The sequence below is a fragment of the Jaculus jaculus genome, chromosome 13 (assembly GCF_020740685.1).
Source record: "Jaculus jaculus isolate mJacJac1 chromosome 13, mJacJac1.mat.Y.cur, whole genome shotgun sequence".
NCBI classification, from domain to species: domain Eukaryota; kingdom Metazoa; phylum Chordata; class Mammalia; order Rodentia; family Dipodidae; genus Jaculus; species Jaculus jaculus.
Genome location: NC_059114.1, coordinates 28545950 through 28562731, shown reverse-complemented (window position 1 = coordinate 28562731; position 16782 = coordinate 28545950). Strand labels below are relative to the sequence as shown.

The 16782-nt window shown below is 46.5% G+C and overlaps 1 protein-coding gene across 10 annotated transcripts in view; it reads left to right on the top strand.

Moving 5' to 3' along the window:
- The window catches only part of Pitpnm2 (phosphatidylinositol transfer protein membrane associated 2), a 200010-nt gene that overhangs the window by 90159 nt on the left and 93069 nt on the right, over positions 1–16782 (top strand). The window contains exons 2-3 of one of the 10 annotated variants that reach the window (XM_045132550.1): positions 1659–1797; positions 2719–2813. The exons of the other annotated variants lie outside the window; for them this stretch is intronic. The gene's annotated coding sequence lies outside the window, so the exon portion shown is untranslated. The remainder of the gene's footprint in view (positions 1–1658; positions 1798–2718; positions 2814–16782) is intronic. 10 annotated transcript variants of the gene reach the window in all.

The window sequence follows — 16782 nt, the reverse complement described above, 5'->3', positions numbered from 1 at the left end:
CTTGTTTTCTCTAAGAAGCTGGGATGGAGAGAGAGGGAGGAAGAAGCCTGCCTGAGCTCCATGGGGCAGGCAGAGTTGGAGTGTGGAGGTTTCTCTATGAGTAGCTTGGCTCCTGCCTCTTGGGGTTGGAGAGATTGCTCTGTTGCACCTCCATTTTTGCCTGTGATTGTTAGAGCATGAACAGTCTGCTTTCCTCGAGCATGGTCAGACCAAGGAGAGGAGGAAATTTAGAGGTGCTCACATGCCCCCAGCAGGCAAAGCTCTGGCTACAGGATGACTGCTCTCTGACTAGCCCATAATCTTCTGAAAATGAGCACTCAGTGTGGGAATGTTTTGTCCCTCCACCAATATTTCTTAGAAGATGGTGTCAGGAGACTCATCTGCCAAAGGGTTTCTGGTGGATTGGGCCTGCCCGTATGCCCAGCTGTTGCCATTGTCTATCTCCAGCTGCCCTAACTGCACTGGGCTGCCCAGCTGTTGCCACTGTCACCTGACAGTGGCACTCGGAGTGTCTTTCTCAGAGGGAATGGTGATGTCAACTCCTCTATAGTCCAGCTTATGAGTCAGGTAGTTCTTATGAAGCTGGCAATGGAAAAAGAACCCTCAGCTGTCAACATGAACATCTCCTGTGTTTATGGAAAGTGAGGACCGAAGAGACCACATTTAGCACCCAGTTCTTAGAAGCTCCAGGCTTAAATCCTATCTGCGCGTAAACCCTGTCTGATCTTTAAATAGAAAGCACATACCAAGTAGCCCTGTCTGACTCACAGAATGCTTCAAAGTTTGGTGTGATATCAGGGAATTCATACCCAACTCTGCAAGAGACTCACAGCTTAGGGGACTAACTGCAGAGAAATTCAGGTGTACCTGGGTCCCAGTACCAGTTGGATTGAGGTGGGGCATGTTGGCTCTCCCAGTGAATAGTAAAGCACAGGACACCTGGTTGTGCTCTAATTTTTTTCTTCTAATTTTTGGCCTGTGGATCTCTGTGTCTTTCCCACAGACCCCTTTCTTTAAAACTACCTCAGACCAGAGACCCTGCATTCCTTGTGCTTCTTGCAGATCAAAGAGTAGAGTTCTGATGGGCAGGGCCAAGGATGCATTGCATCTGGCTTTCCTGGACTTCTAGGTTACAGTCTCACCAAGACATTTCTGGCATCTGGAGCTGTGTAGGCTTTTCAATGGCATGACCCATGTCTGAGTTCTGGTTGACTAGCCATGAATTCTGATGGCTTTATGAGCTGGGTGATGGGTGGAGAGGATGTGTGCTGGTTTTGTTTGGTTTGCCTGAGAATGGAAAATCTGATGTGACATGTTAAAGGCCAGCCTTTGAGTGCAGCACTCCATTCTAATCTCTGCTCTTAGCCTCTATGGGAGATGGTCCAGGGCTGCTGCCACCACTGTTGATGTTGCAGCAGGGGTTTCTGTGCCCTGGGGTCTTTCATGCTTGTCCAGGACCAGCCAAGTACCTGTTCAATCAGCAAATCCAGAAAGGCCAGTCAGACAGCTGAGCTCCAGAGGAGCTCCACCACTACTGTTTGTATAGCAGGTGGACCCTGAGTGCTGTCCACTGGCCCTGCCCCTCCTTCCTGTGTCCTTGTCGAGTGGATGCTCCAGGGTGTAATCATAAGTGCATGTAATGCTGACTTACTTGAAAGCATCGTGGGAGCTGCAGAGGGTGTGAGAGCAGTTTGGAGAGGTGGGAACCCTAGCTGCCGATGGCTCCAGCCGACAAAAGTGTGGAAGGCTCATTCCAGGAAAAGTGGAATAATCACCGTGTTGGCTGGCTTTCAGGTGGTGAGTGGTTCTTCTTTAACTTGACAGGAGCACTGGGATTCAGGGGAGGGAGGGCAGGAAGCCTAGAGTTCACGTAAACCTCATGAAGCTCTGGAGTCTAAGGAGAAAGTTGGTTATTTCTCCCTTTATACTAGTGACCAACCAGGCTGTGCCCAGAGAGGACAGGTAACTCTGACCTGGGCAGAGATTCTGGGACTCAGAGAAGCATATGCTTAGGGGGATTAGCCTCTGTCCTCACCCAGGACTCTGTGCCTAGGTCTTAAAAAGTCTTTTGGGGATGGTACACAAATGATTTCAACTGTGTAGGCAGAAGGAAGCTCATGAGTTAAACTCTCCCCAGGGCTCTTGTAATTTCCTCAAATGCACACATGAACACACATATACACATAGGCACAAATGCACATTTGTTAAGCCTATATCCACATGTGTACATGTACATTCACATGCATAAATACATACACACACAGGCTTGCACCACACACGTGGATACATCTTTCTTTCCCTTTTACTAACAGAAGCCCATATACTAGATGGCATTCTACTCAGGCTGACATGCTCTTGAATAACTATTTCCAGCACCACCAAAATCCATAGCTGTCCCTTCATGCATTTCTTTATTTTTATTTTTATTTTTTTGAGGTAGGGCCTCACTCTAGTTCAGGCTTACCTGGAAGTCACTATGTAGTCTCAGGATGGCCTTGAAGTCACAATGATCTTCCTACCTCTGCCTCCTGAGTGCTGGGGTTAAAGGCATGCACCACCACACTTGGCTTTGCATTTCTTTTTAGCTTACTGTCTTACTTGAGAGTGAGGCAGATCCCCTTTACCCTTTCCTCTTCCCCTCTCCCCTGTCCCTTTTCCTTACCCTGTGCTATGCTGTGCTGTGCTGTGTGGGGTTACAGAGACTAGTGTGTTCTGCAGGGAAGCCCACAGATACCAGCTTACTGAGGATCTCCAGCCCTGAGAGAGGGCAACTGCCAAAGAGAGAGAGAGATAAGCATAAGGTGTGCTGAACGGTAAGTCTGTGTGTGTATCTGTATGTGTGTGGCATATTATGTGTGCACATGAAGTATATGTGCATATTTGAGAGCACAGTCATGTGTTTTGTGATGTGTGCACATGAAGTTATATGTGTATGCATGTGTTCTGCGTGCATGTGAGATGAGGCCTGTGACATGTTTACACTGTATGAGTGGGTGGGTATATAGGTTCATTTATATGTACATATATGTGGTTTGTTGTGTGGGCTATGTGAGCACGTGTATGCACAAGTGTATGGAATGCGGTGTACATGATTAGGGATGTGTGCTGGTGTGTGTGTGGTGATATTTTTATGTCTGTGGTACATTATGTGGAGGCATGTGCACATGGTTGTGTGATGTTTGTATGTATTTTGTGGCATGTATTATGTGTCATGTGTATACATGTGTGCTGTATGCAAGTTATGCATTTGTACAGTGTGTGCATGTATTTATGTAGCATGTCTGTTGTGTGTGTACATACTGTGTGCAAGTATTTCACATGTGGTCATGCACATTTGACATGCTGTATGTGCAAACGTGTGGGTGCAAACGTGCACATCTTTGTTATGTGTGTATGTGGTGCTGTGGTTTGCTAAGTGTGTGGGTGGGCATATAGAAGTATGTAAGTGTATGTTTGTGTCATATGTGTATGTGTGTGTACAGGGTATAGACTAGTATTTTGTTCGTGTGGTATGTTAATATACATGGGTGGTGTACTATGTATGGCATGTTTTTCATGGGGTACATGCAAGTATGTATGTATATATGTAGTGTGTTGTATAGCATATTGTGATAACTGCATGTATGTATAACTTTGTGTGTACTTGGGGTGTTTGTGTGGTATGTAGACTGTATGGCACGTGTGTATATGTGTACGCTTCCTCCATGTTGCTCATATTTGGGTGTCTTAAGCATCCTTATTTTCCATCCATCTTGCCAATTGCTGCCTTGCTTCATAGAGTAGGACTGGACAGATGCTTTTGGTGTGACTGATCTAGGGTCTCACTACCATTGCACAGGTACTTCTACTGTCCCATCTCATTAAATGATTTGCAGCCACCCCATTGTACATGTCTCAGGGCTTAAGCAGACGGCACTTTGCGGGTAAAACCAGAACTCAGCTCTCTGACTCACTCATTCATTAGTTACATGTGCAGCTACTCTGTGTAGTAGGCCTTGGGCTCTGGGTGAAGACTAGACCTGGCCCTTGCCTTAGTTGGACAATAGCATTCTTGGAGCAGGCTGAGCAGGTGGGAGGGCAGCCAAAGGAGACAGTGCTCCCCTTGCCCCACCTGCCCTCCATCCCAGTTATCTGAGGAAAAGGAAAGGAACAGGCTCCAGAGTAGCAGTGGGAGGGGGTTCCTGATCCTAGCTCCGCCTCTTGCCCATGACTCTTATCTAATGTGCAGTACAAGTCAACTCTGCAGTAAAGAATAGGGACCACCCAGACCCCAGGGACTTATACTCATTATGGACATAATGTGACTTTTTCTTTTAAAGGTTGTTACAATGTTACCCCATGGTCAAGAAGATTGCATTGTGGAATCTTTTTGTGTGTGTGTGCTGGGCATTACTGGGTAGTCTTGGAGGAGATATGCACATCAAGAGACCTATGCCTCAGTTTTTGGTTTGTAATGTGGAGTTAACATGGTCTGCTTCCTATGCCAACATGAAGGACAGATGTGAAGTGCTTAGAATGTACCATGTGTATTGGCAATGTGAAGATGTAAGGCTGTTGTCTAGCAGCTTCTCTAATGTGCCAGGATAGATTGATATACCCATATGGGTGTACACACAGGAAGAGGGCACAAACATAATGCAGACAGAGGTAGAATAATTTGGAGTTCTTATGCTAATTTTGTAATTTTTCTATAAATTAGAGATGATTCCAAAACACTATGTTTTTAAAAAGCCTTAGGCATTTGAGTTCTCTTCCTGAAAGGTGGACAGAATACTAAGTAACACAGAAGGGTTTGTACCATAAGGACCCCACAAGAAGCCAAATAAACAAAACCAAATCTCCACTCTTCTAGGAGCTAGAGGTAGCCAGCTAGCCCTGGGATGGAGGCAGAAGAACAGACAGGGCTTATGGAGGACAGGGCTTGTGTCTTCTAGAACATCCGCCAACTCCTCACAAGTCAGGCTTTCCTCAAAACTAAAGGTCTCCAAGGTCTGGGCTCAGGATTATGGTTCTGTCACCTGCCCCATGGTTCCTAGTGGCCCTAAGCACTATGAAGGAAGATGTTAGATTTTACATTGAATTCCGGATTGAGCTCTGATTTTTTTGGGGGGTGGGGGATCCAGCATATAGTAACAGGTTCCCCTGCAAGGTGAGCTTCATGGCCTTCTCTACTGCTGTCCCACTGCAGCCTGCTCCTGTCTGTTGCTCCCTGGGCCCTAGGTCAAGCCTAACACACAGAGAAACTGACATAGAGACCCAAGGGGCTTTTCACCAGTCACCTGGAACCACAACTGATGACATCCATTTTGTGTAGGTTAGAGAGATGCATGAAGGGGCATGTTGCTGTGGAGCGCTCAGACATACTACCTCCACTACCCCACTAGCCAGTCTGGGCATAAGAACAGGCCTGGATAGACACAGCTTAAACTCTCTTAGCTCCTCCTTGGCAGAGGCCTGGCCTTGTGTGAGCCCAGCATGTGAAAGCCATCACCAAGTAGTATCCACTCATTCCCCCCACCACAGGCTCAGCACTCCCTGTGAGCCCAGCAGTTCCTCTAGCTGCCTGCCTGAGTTATTTTTTATTAATAATTTTTAAAATTTTATTTAGTTATTTATTTATTTGAGAGTGACACAGAGAGAAAGAGGCAGAGAGAGAGAGAGAGGGAGAGAGGGAGAATGGGCGTGCCAGGGCTTCCAGCCACTGCAAATGAACTCCAGAAACGTGCACCCCCTTGTGCATCTGGCTAACGTGGGTCGTGGGGAATCGAGCCTCGAACCGGGGTACTTAGGCTTCACAGACAAGCGCTTAGCCACTAAGCCATCTCTGCAGGGACAGACCTGCCCCTCTGCTCACACCCATACAAGTGTAACCAGGATCATGACAGGAGCTATAATGACTGTTCTACTAACTGCAGTGTTCTAGAGTCCTTGGATAAAGTCAAACTTGAGCCCCCACTTCCACAGCTAAAAATGGAGGCCCCAAAGAGCCAGAGACCTGCTCTAATTCCCAGGGCCTTGTAACCTCCTGTCTGCATCATGGTAGCATTTAGGGACTCCCCATAGTGGACTGTGCTGGGATAGGCTCCTCTCCCCCAGGGCCGTGAGTGGGGAGGACATGAAAGCAACCTTTAGCATCCGCCAGTTCGCTCCTACCTCAGGTGCTCACTAACCCCTGCCATCTGTATTCTCCTGGATGGATCTCAAACTTTGGGCCCTCTGGGCTCAGTGCTTGTCACTAGAGACAGCCTACTCATTGTGTGGTGTCCAGTATGCAAGCTATGGCCTCCTTGCTGCCTTGCAGTTGTGTCTGCCTTGTCAGCTGATTCTCTGTGGGTTGTGATATGGTTAGGGGGGATGACTATATGACCAGAATCCTTTCCATACAGGGGCATGAAAGTTAAGTGGCCTGCCTAAGGTTAGAAAACAACTCAGGGATAGAGTTTGGAATTAAAATAATTTACCTAACAAATACTTGCTGGACATCTTTTATTGAGCAACCAGGAAACCACTTTGAATAAAGCTCAGGCCTGAGCTCAAAAAGCAAAAGTATGGCCACAGGATAGCCAGGTAATGGCTTAAGCAAAGTCAGCACTCAGGAAGGATAAGGAGGCATTGCCTGGTCAAAGAGGGCTAGGTGCCTGGTCCCACAGTAGCAGACCCGAGAGAGGCCAGCATCCAATTTGGTTCATGTGTGTGAACTTTCTAAGCCTGTCCTGCTACTCCTGTCTCCATCTTACACAGGGAGATTGAGCTAGGCTGGTGGGCACTATACTGGGGATGTGTTTAAAATGCAGGAGCTGTAATTGGGGGATCTAGGAAGAGATACCAGGAAGCTGCATTTTAAAATTTTGTTTATTTATTTACTTATTTATTGTGTGTTTATATATAGTGATAGTTGCTGTGTATGTGTGGTGCATGTGGTGTATGCATGTGTGTGTGTGTGTGTACACCCATGAGCTAGCATGTCCAGATGCATGTGCCATGTATACATGTGTGTGGAGGCCAGAGGAGAATGTTGGGTGTCCTCCTCTAATGCTCATCTGCATGTTACGTGGATATAGAATCTCTTACTGAGGCAGGAGCTTCTGTTTTTAGTCAGACTGTCTGACCAGCAAGCCCAGTGATTCTCACAGGACTGAGGTTACGGCCATGTGTAACCATGTCCAGATGTTTAAGTGGGTGCTGAGGAATGGAAATCAGGGTGAATCAGACCCTCTTAGACCCATGTTTGTGTGGCAAGCACTCTTACCTGCTAAGCCATTTCCTAGCTATGGGATCTAGTTTTGGGGTTGTTTGTTGTTGTTGTTTGTTTGTTTTTTTTTGCATTTAACTTATGTGAGTAGTTTGGGAATTGAACCAGGCTGACAGGTTTTGCAAGCAAGTGCCTTTAATCACTGAACAACCACCTAAGCCCCAGGAATCCATATTAAAATTTTTTGTTTGTTTGTTTGTTTATTTGAAAGCTACAGAGAGAGAAAGAAAGATAGAGGGAGAGAATGAGAATATCAGGGCATACAGCCACTGCAAATGAACTCAAAATGCATGCACCACCTTGTGCATCTGGCTTACGTGGGTACTGGGGAATCAAGCCTCAAACTGGGGTCCTTGGGCTTCATAGGCAAACACTTAACCACTAAGCCATCTCTCCAGGCCAGAATCCACATTTTAAACAGTTTCCCATTTCTAAAGCATCTCATTGCTATACTCTGGCATCTCTGCCGTCTTGCAGCCATGTGCACATCATGAGCCCCATGGAAGTCCTGACCATGCTGCTTGCACTGGTAAGCTCACAGAGGTGAAGGGCCTGCCATTGTTGCAGCTGCCTACTACCCCATACTTGGTCAGCTGTCAGAAAAATCTTTGATAGTAGTTCTAAAGATTCTAAAAACCTTGGCCACTTTCTGCCCAATTCTGAGAAGCTCTCCAAACAGGAGAAAGGTGGAGGATGCTGAGCCAGGGGGTGGGGTGGAAAGAGTGTGTGTATCTAAGATCTCAAACTGAGTTCACCTCTCTTCTTGAGTTACAACTGGAGGCTGCTTACATGTGGCTAGTGTACCTCAGGATTTGGGGGCAGAGGATGGACCGGCCTGACCAAGCTGGGGTCCTAGAGGATGTACAGGAGCTAAAGTGGGGAAGTATTGAGAGCAGATAGGCTGGGTAGCAGGAAGTTAGAAGGCCACAGGCCAAGTAGACAATTCCCATCAAATGTTTTTAACAGCCTAGATACAGGCACCCCTCACACTGGCTTCTTAAGTGCCCTAAGGTAACTAGGCCACAGCCTAGTAATAGCCTGACAGCAGGCTGGCTCAGTCTTCCCCAAATGCTGAGATCACCCACACAGCCAGAGTGCCAAAGGGTCATCTGCAGATGCCCAGAGCAAAGGACTCTGGCTGGTACATATGTGGTCTACCCAGGGTATATGCTGTCTCCCCATGCCACAAACCTAGGGTGCTGCCTGGGGCTGTCATAACAAGGTGCCATAAGTTGGTAGCTTCAACAGCAGAGATATATTTCCTACTGCTCTGCAGGCAGAAGTCAGAAGTTGAGTGTCTGCAGGGTTGTGCTCTAGGGAAATATCCTGCCAACTTTTAGTATCTCTAGGACTTCATTGGCTTATAGGTACATGGCCCCACTCTATCTCCATCTTCATAAGTCCTATCTCTCTGTCTCTCTACATCCTCTTTTGTCTTGCAACGACACCAGTCATTGGATTTTGAGCAACTTTAAATCCAGTATGGTCTCATCTTAACTTACTACATCTGCAAAACACTCATTCCCAAATAAGGTCTGACATTTTATGTTGATATGAATTTGGGATGTCAGAGGGGACATTATTCCTACTCGGTAGACCAATGTCCCCAAAGGACAAGTTGGCTATGCTGGCAAGAAAACAGTGACCTGGCATCTGGTCCAAGGAAATAGATCAGAAGCTTTTTGCAGCCTCCAGCCCCATCGTCAGCTAAGGTAATTTGCCACCAAGAATAGAATCAAGGAGACTGGAGAGAGTGTCCCATTCAATACCTATGTCAGGGTGCCTTGAGAAGAAAGGGGACTCTGAAGAACCAACAAGACCCTGGATTGAGTTCCAGGGAGGAAAGTTGCTTACCATAAGAACATTCTTTTTTTTTTTAATTTTTTATTTATTTATTTGAGAGTGACAGACACAGAGAGAAAGACAGATAGAGGGAGAGAGAGAGAGAATGGGTGCGCCAGGGCTTCCAGACCCTGCAAACGAACTCCAGACACATGCATCTCCTTGTGCATCTGGCTAATGTGGGACCTGGGGAACCGAGCCTTGAACCGGATCCTTAGGCTTCACAGGTTTGTGGAATAGGGAGTGTGATCAGTATGTTCCTTACTCTTAAGGCATTAGCAGCAAAAGGACCTTTCTTTTTTTTATTTTTTATTTATTTATTTGAGAGTGACAGAGAGAGAAAGAGGCAGGGAGAGAGAGAGAGAGAGAGAATGGGCGTGCCAGGGCTTCCAGCCACTGCAAACAAACTCCAGACACGTGCATCTCCTTGTGCATCTGGCTAACGTGGGTCCTGGAGAATCAAGCCTTGAACCGGGGTCCTTAGGCTTCACAGGAAAGCACTTAACCACTAAGCCATCTCTCTAGCCCAAAAGGACCTTTCTTAGGTCCCACTCTGTACTGTCAACATGACCTGTTTCATAGCTAGTCTCTCCTACCCCCCAGACCCTCACATCTGTCCTGAAGGTTGGCCTCCTTAGGAGCCACCTCTTTCAGGGCCAGCCAGACACTTCCCTTGAACATAGCACTTGCTTCCTGAGCTCTTAGCTGTTAGTGGACCTGTCACCTAAGGTGCACAGTGGAATGCCATCTCCACATTTGGCATCTGCAGGAGCTTCATTGTATCTTGGCCTGTACCAGATGAGGCACACACCATTGACCTTTCAACATTGAAGATGATATTGCCCTTCATTCAGTCTCCCAAAAACTAGGATGGGTTGGGAAGGAGCCAAACCCAGCTCCACTGAAACTGATGGAGACCTTAGGTGAGTCTTGGGTCCTCAAAAGTCCTATGTCCCCATTATTATTAATTAATGACATCATTATGACAGGTGATCCTGTTGCTCTGTGACATCCTTTCTATATCTGGCTCCTGAAATCTGTGACATGCAGGGTGAAGGAGGTTGACTCTGAACAGAAGATCTATGCAGCCCCTGTTGTCAGCACCAGATGCCTCCATGGCTGCCTGGCTGCTGTCCCTTTTCTCCCTGGGGCCCTGGCAGAACCAGTTACATCCTGTTCATTCCCAGACAAGCCCAAGTGCCTGCCAACTGGTGGTGTCACCTCATACCCAGGGGTTTTAACTTTTTTTGTGTTTAGGTGGTATTCATATATCATAAAACTAATCAACTTAAAATGAACAAATCAGGGCTGGAGCGATGGCTTGACAGTTAAGGTGCTTGCCTGCAAAGCTGAAGGACCCATGTTTGACTCTCCAGATCCCATGTTAGCCAAATGCACAAAGGTGAGGCAAGCACAAGGGCACACATGCACACTAGGTGGCACAAGTGCTGGAGTTCTATTGCAGTGGCTGAGGCCCTGACATGAGAATTCTTTCTCTGTGTGTGCGTGTGTCTCTAAAAAAGAAAGGAACAAATTAGTTGCATTGTGGACATTTACAACAAACACTGTTATCTGTCTTGTTTCAAATTGTTCTTTTAGTGTGTGTGCACGTTTGTATATGTGAATACAGGCATTTTTACACCATGGCACATATGTGGAGGTCACCTTGTGGTGTACCACATTGGGTGTTAGTCCACTCTTTCCATCTTGTTTTCAGGAAAGATCTTTTATTGTTCACCACTGAGTATAACAGTCTTGTTGGCTCTTGTGCTTCCATAGATTCTCCTGTCTCTATCTCCTATATCTCCAAAGGTGGGTTTATAGATGCATGCTACCATGTTCAGCTTTATGGGGATTTTGGGGATCTAAACTCAGGACATTATGCTTGCTCAGCAAATGCTTTAACCCATTGAGTCGTCTCCTTGGCCCTTCAAAACATTTTCATTATCCCAGTAGGAGACTCCATAGCTCTCAAAAAAGTTGTTTTCCACCAGGTGTGGTGGCGCACGCCTTTAATCCTAGCACTTGGAGAACAGAGGTAGGTGTATAGCCATGAGTTCAAGGCTACCCTGAGACTACATAGTGAATTCCAGGTCAGCCTGCGCTAGAGCAAGACCCTATCTCAAAAAAAAAAAAAAAAAAAAAGTTTTCCTTGGGTGTGTGTGTGAGAGAGAGATGTACACACATGTATGAGCCCCTTGTAGACCCCCATGTACTCACCTTCAGCAGGGGACTGAGGGGTTGCTCACCTGAAGTAGCCAGAGTAGAACATTGAGTCCTCTGCTCCATCACTCTTCTGCCTGTTCTCATTCTGATCCAGAGAGGAGACCCCATTTCTAACCTTGGGGATATGTTCCTTCCACCCTTAGTGAGTTTCTTCTCCCATTCTCCTTCCCTTGTTCCTTCCTTTTTTTTCCATCTTTTCTCCTTTTGAATCAGGGTCTCACTGTATAGCCCAAGCTGGCCTCAAACTCATGGCAATCCTCTCACCTCAGTCTCTTATTATAGGCATGTCCCATCGTGCCAAGCCCATGTTAACCATTTCTCAGTGCACAGCTCAGGGCATTAGTAAATACACATTTACACTGTTGTACAGCTGTCACCACCATCCCTCTACACCTCCTTTACCTTCCCAAATTGAAGCTCTCTCCCAGTAAGCTCTAAACCCTCATTTGCCCTGCTCTCCAGCCCTTGGTACCCACAACTTAACTTTGTCTGAATTTGACTACTCTAGGTACCTCATAAAGGCAGACTTAGAGGTTATTTGTCCTTTTTGTTAGTTATGTTTTCATTCTTTCATTTGACGTACTGTCCTTAAGGTTCATCCTTATTGTACCCTGTGTCAGAATTTCCTTCCTGATTAAGGTGAGTTATATTGCCTTGCATAGATTCATTCATTAGTGGACACTTGGGATACGCCCATCTTTTAACTCTCCAGGCTTTGGGCTTTTTGAGAGCATGATAAGAAAAGTACAGATCCAGGGGTCTGGCAGGGCTAGTTAGATATCCAAGCTCTCACTGATGATAAGGATCTCCATGTCCAGGTATAAGGGTGATCATCTTTAAGAACTCTACCTTTCTCATCCTCCCTGAGCTAGGTGATCTTTGCTGTCCAGAACCCCACTTCTCATCCAGAAGACTAGAACACAGTATCCTTCAATGAAGCCTAGTGGCCCCCTTGCTAGGCCTCATGCCCACTCACTGAGTGACCTGGGACATGCTTCTTCCCTTCTTGGAGTCCTTTCCTCTCATCTTTCAAGAAGAAATAATTATGTGCAACACTGTGTGTCAGTACCTCACATAGAACTGTGTCTCAGAAATACCTCATCAGTGGAAATGCCCATCCTCAGTTGTTTCTCTTCTCTGCTGTCAGTCCCTCCACAGTTCAGTTCAGTGAAAGTGTTCACTGGACATTTGCTCTGGGCAGGGCACTGTGCTTCACTCCCGAAGCCAGATGGCTCTTTCCTTGTTCCTAAAGGTCACTAGCCCATGTCCAGCTGAGCCCTGTGATAGTACTACTGAGGTGGGGACCCTCTGCTTTCTTCTCTTCTGTTTCCTTGGTACTCTTCCAAGAGCTTTGAGGCTTAGCCTCAAAGACTGGACAACTGCTCGGGCCTAAGCACTGTGGTCACACAAGGATGAACATGGGACTTGTTCCACTGGTTAGGGAGTTTAGCTGTCCTGGGCAGGCAGGATGGGAGCTATAGATGTATTGCCTGCAGAGATGGCCTGAGAGATGACCAGGGCACACTAGGCCAATGTGGAGGAAAAGCATTAGTTAGCTCCTAGTCATGTGTCCAGTGTCCACTGTGACTTCTGAACAGTGTTACTTTCTCCCATCCCTGTGAAATAGGTGCCATTCCTACAAACAGGTAACTAGCATAGAGCAAATAAGAGACTGTTCAAAGACAAAGCTCAGTTGTGGAGTGCTTACCTAGCATGCTGAGACCTTGAGTTCCAATGCACGCGCACGCACGCACACACACACATACACACACACACACACACACACAGCTTGCATTTGAACTTAGGTCTAACTCCAGTTTTTCCCAGTGTCTTGCTACCTTTAGTTCAGTTTTTGTTTTTTCTCGCTTTTTTTTTTTTTTTTTTTGCAGGGTGGGGGTGATTGTGCTCCCTCAACCTCCCCCAACTTTCCCCCGTTCCTGCTGTTCTGTTCAGGGCTGTTCAGCGCCTCCTCGCCTCCCACCCTGTTGACATAGGGATGTTGCTGGGATGGTTTTGTTTTTGACCCAGGCAGCCTGGCAGGGAAGTGACAGGCTGTGTGCAAAGCTTCCCAGAATAGCCCCCAGCCCCCTGCCAAAGATAGAGCAGCCAGACTGTGTGTGATGGGCTTGGATCAGTTAGAAAATGACTCAGTTCCCTGCACTCTGACCACCTCCTTTCCCTCTTTCTCCCCCCTTGCTGCTTCCCTGCCTCTGGATACCTACCAGGCTGAGCCACTGGATACTTCTCCATCCACCTGTGACCCTGAAGTACTCAGATGCTCCTCTGTCCAGTGCTTGTTGGGATGAATTTAGTGGTCCACACTGGCTCCACAGTCATGGGTTCTTATCCCCTCCCTGGCACTGACCTGCTATGACCTTGGCTAAGACCCCAGCACTGCCATGGCTTCTAATTTTCTAGGTTGCAGTGGGAGAAGGCACCTGCTCCAAGTATTGCTAGAGAATGAATGAGGCTAATGATGAGGCAGAGGGTAATAATAGTAAGAATGCCAATCTTGACTGCTTTGAATGTGGTATAACAGCTGCCCCCATCATTGTTATCATCATGGTAGCCACTGCCATTTCCTCAGTGTTACATGCTGGGTACTTTATATTCAGTGTTTCTTTCTTTCTACTTCTCTGTCTCGGGATGTGTGTGCATATTCATGTATGTGAGTGCAGGCATCCATGCCATGGCACACACATGGAGGTCAGAAGACAGTTTTGGGTGTTAGTTCTTACCTTCCATCTTGGTAGAGGCAAGATCTCTGATTGTTGTTCACTGCTGCATTCACCAGACTAGCTGGCCCTAAAACTTCTGGGAGATTCTCCTGGCTCCATCTCCCTTCTCAAGGTAAGCACATTGGGATTACAAGGGCCAGCCACAACATCTGGCTTTTATGTGTGGAGCTGGAATCAACGATTCATGCTTGCACAGCAAGCACTTTATCCGTGGAGCTATCTCCCCAGTCCCCCATGCATTGTCTCCTGGTTTATCCCCCTTCCCTGCTCCCTCCCTGGAAGACAGATATCCATAGTATAGACTCAGTTTTAGAAACATAGCAACTGAGGCTCAGAGGCTGTTAAGTAACTTGCTTGAGACCAAATGAGGGATAGAGTCTTGGCCACATCCCCATCCTGACTTTAAAGCCTGAGTAATTCACAGATCTAGTGCTCCCTCATTTGAGGAGAGAAGCCAGTATTGTTATAGGCTCTAGTCTTTAGAACCTAAACCTGGCCTCTTGGAGGAGCATCCAGAAAATCTTGACTGCATTCAGATGGTGGGGGGAGGGTTACCTTGTATAAGACAGAGGACTACAAAGGTTCCCTACTTCAAAAGAGAGCCCCCAGGATATAAGGACATTTCTGGGATGAAGGGGCCATCCATGCAAGCTCTTCTTTGTAAGCAACTTCATAGCATAGTCAGCAGACATTTCAGAAATACCAACTACATGCCTCATGCCCCTCTCCTCCCCACCCCTTCCCCCAAAACCCTGTAAAGCTTTTGTGTTGAGACTGCCAGGGAAGAAGTGAAGCTTACCACGTCAGCTCCTGCTTGTGAGCTGCAGTGTCAGGAGCTGAAATTGTGCCTGGCACCCCCACCCCTGATCCATGTCCCAAGGCTAGGAAGCTGTCCCGCACTGAACCCTAACCCTGTTGTTTACACTGGCTCTTCTCACTAGATAGGAGTAGGTGGTCACTGAGTGTAGCCTAGATTTCACCCCAGAACTTGGCTCTCTAGCCCTTTTTATCTCTGAATACTCAGAATCATGATTGTATTTCTAGGCATTGCATTCTCTCTCTCTTTCTCTCTCTCTCTCTCCCCATCTCTCTCTCTGACTCTATGTGTGTGTGTGTGTTTGTACAGGTATACATTTGGTTTTTTTGTGTAACTACTGTCTCCCAAGGTCAGATGTCCTGGTGAGTTTTAAGGATGAGGCACATATAACCTTGATCTGAATGTGAATTGTGAGATGAATTGATGTACAGTTAATTCATGATATGTGATGATAACATTAACATGCACACCCATAATTCCTTACTCTTGATTCCCAGATCCAGCAAGCTCTGGAAACTAAGTGCTTTGTCATAGCTCATTTTGTAGCCTAGTCCCACTTGAACTGAGGTGAGGCTATTTATAGATCATGGGAGGCTATTTTTAGTCCTTATGTATCCTATACTCAGGGATTCACTGCAGAAATGTCAATGTATTTGATTATTGAAAGCTGCTGAAATGTGCACTGTTACCTGCCTGATGTTCAGAAAACTGAAACCCACACACATCTGTCCCAAGGGCAAACTCTGTTTTTTTTTTTAACTTTTTTTGACAACTTCCATAATGGTAAACAATATCCCATGGTAATTCCCTCCCTCCTCCAACTTTCCCTTTTGAAACTCCACTCTCCATCATATCCCCTCCCCCTCTCAGTCAGTCTCTCTTTTATTTTGATGTCATGACCTTTTCCTCCTGTTATGATGGTTTTGTGTAGGTAGTACCAAGCACTGTGAGGTCATGGATATCCAGGCCATTTTGTGTCTGGAGGAGCACGTTGTAAGGAGTCCTACCCTTCCTTTGGCTTTTACATTCTTTCTGCCACCTCTTCTGTAATGGACCCTGAGTCTTGGAAGGTGTGATAGAGATATTTCAGTGCTAAGCACTCCTCTGTCACTTCTTCTTAGCACCATGATGCCTTCTGAGTCATCCCAAGGTCACTGCCATCTGAAAAGAGAAGGTTGTCTAACCAAAAGTAGTGTTAATATATAGATATGAACATTAAGAGAAGAGTTTCCCAGGTAATTTGGTGAGCATAGTATACACATTTAACCAGATACCAGCAGACCTTACCCCCCTAGGGTTCATGACTGCCCCTGTGGTAGGTTTTCAGTATCAGGAATATATTCCCTCCCACGGAGCAGGCCTCCAGTCCAGTTAGAAGGCAGTTGGTTTCCCCCATAACAGACATGCCACTATTGCACCCATTGGCTCATTCGGCCTGGTTGGCCAAATTTAAGGCCTGCAGTGTCCACTGTTGAGTATCTCCACTGGTAATTTCTCTCTCTCTCCATTGAATTGCATGCAGCATAGCTTTTTCCAACTTTCTGTCAGCTGGTCTACATGGAGGAGGTTTTCAACTCAGCTCTAGCAGGATTTCTCAGTGACCTTGCAGCCCAAGTATGTGGAGTCTTCATCAATACATTTAGGTATGTTTAATATTACTTGGGTAACTAGACCCATCTTGTCACCAAGCCTAGAATAAGCAGCTCTGTACACTTACATGGAACTCCCAACTGGCTGAATTGCTGCCCCCTTTTCAGTGAATAAACTGGGGCTCTGAATCGTTCAATATCTTGTCTAAGAACAGAAAGGTTAGAAGGGCTTACTTTTCCATCCTGCTGTCTTTGGGGAGTCTGAAACAGGGCAGCTTCTCTTCCTGGGTTTGCATTAATAGTATGTGAAACTGGGGG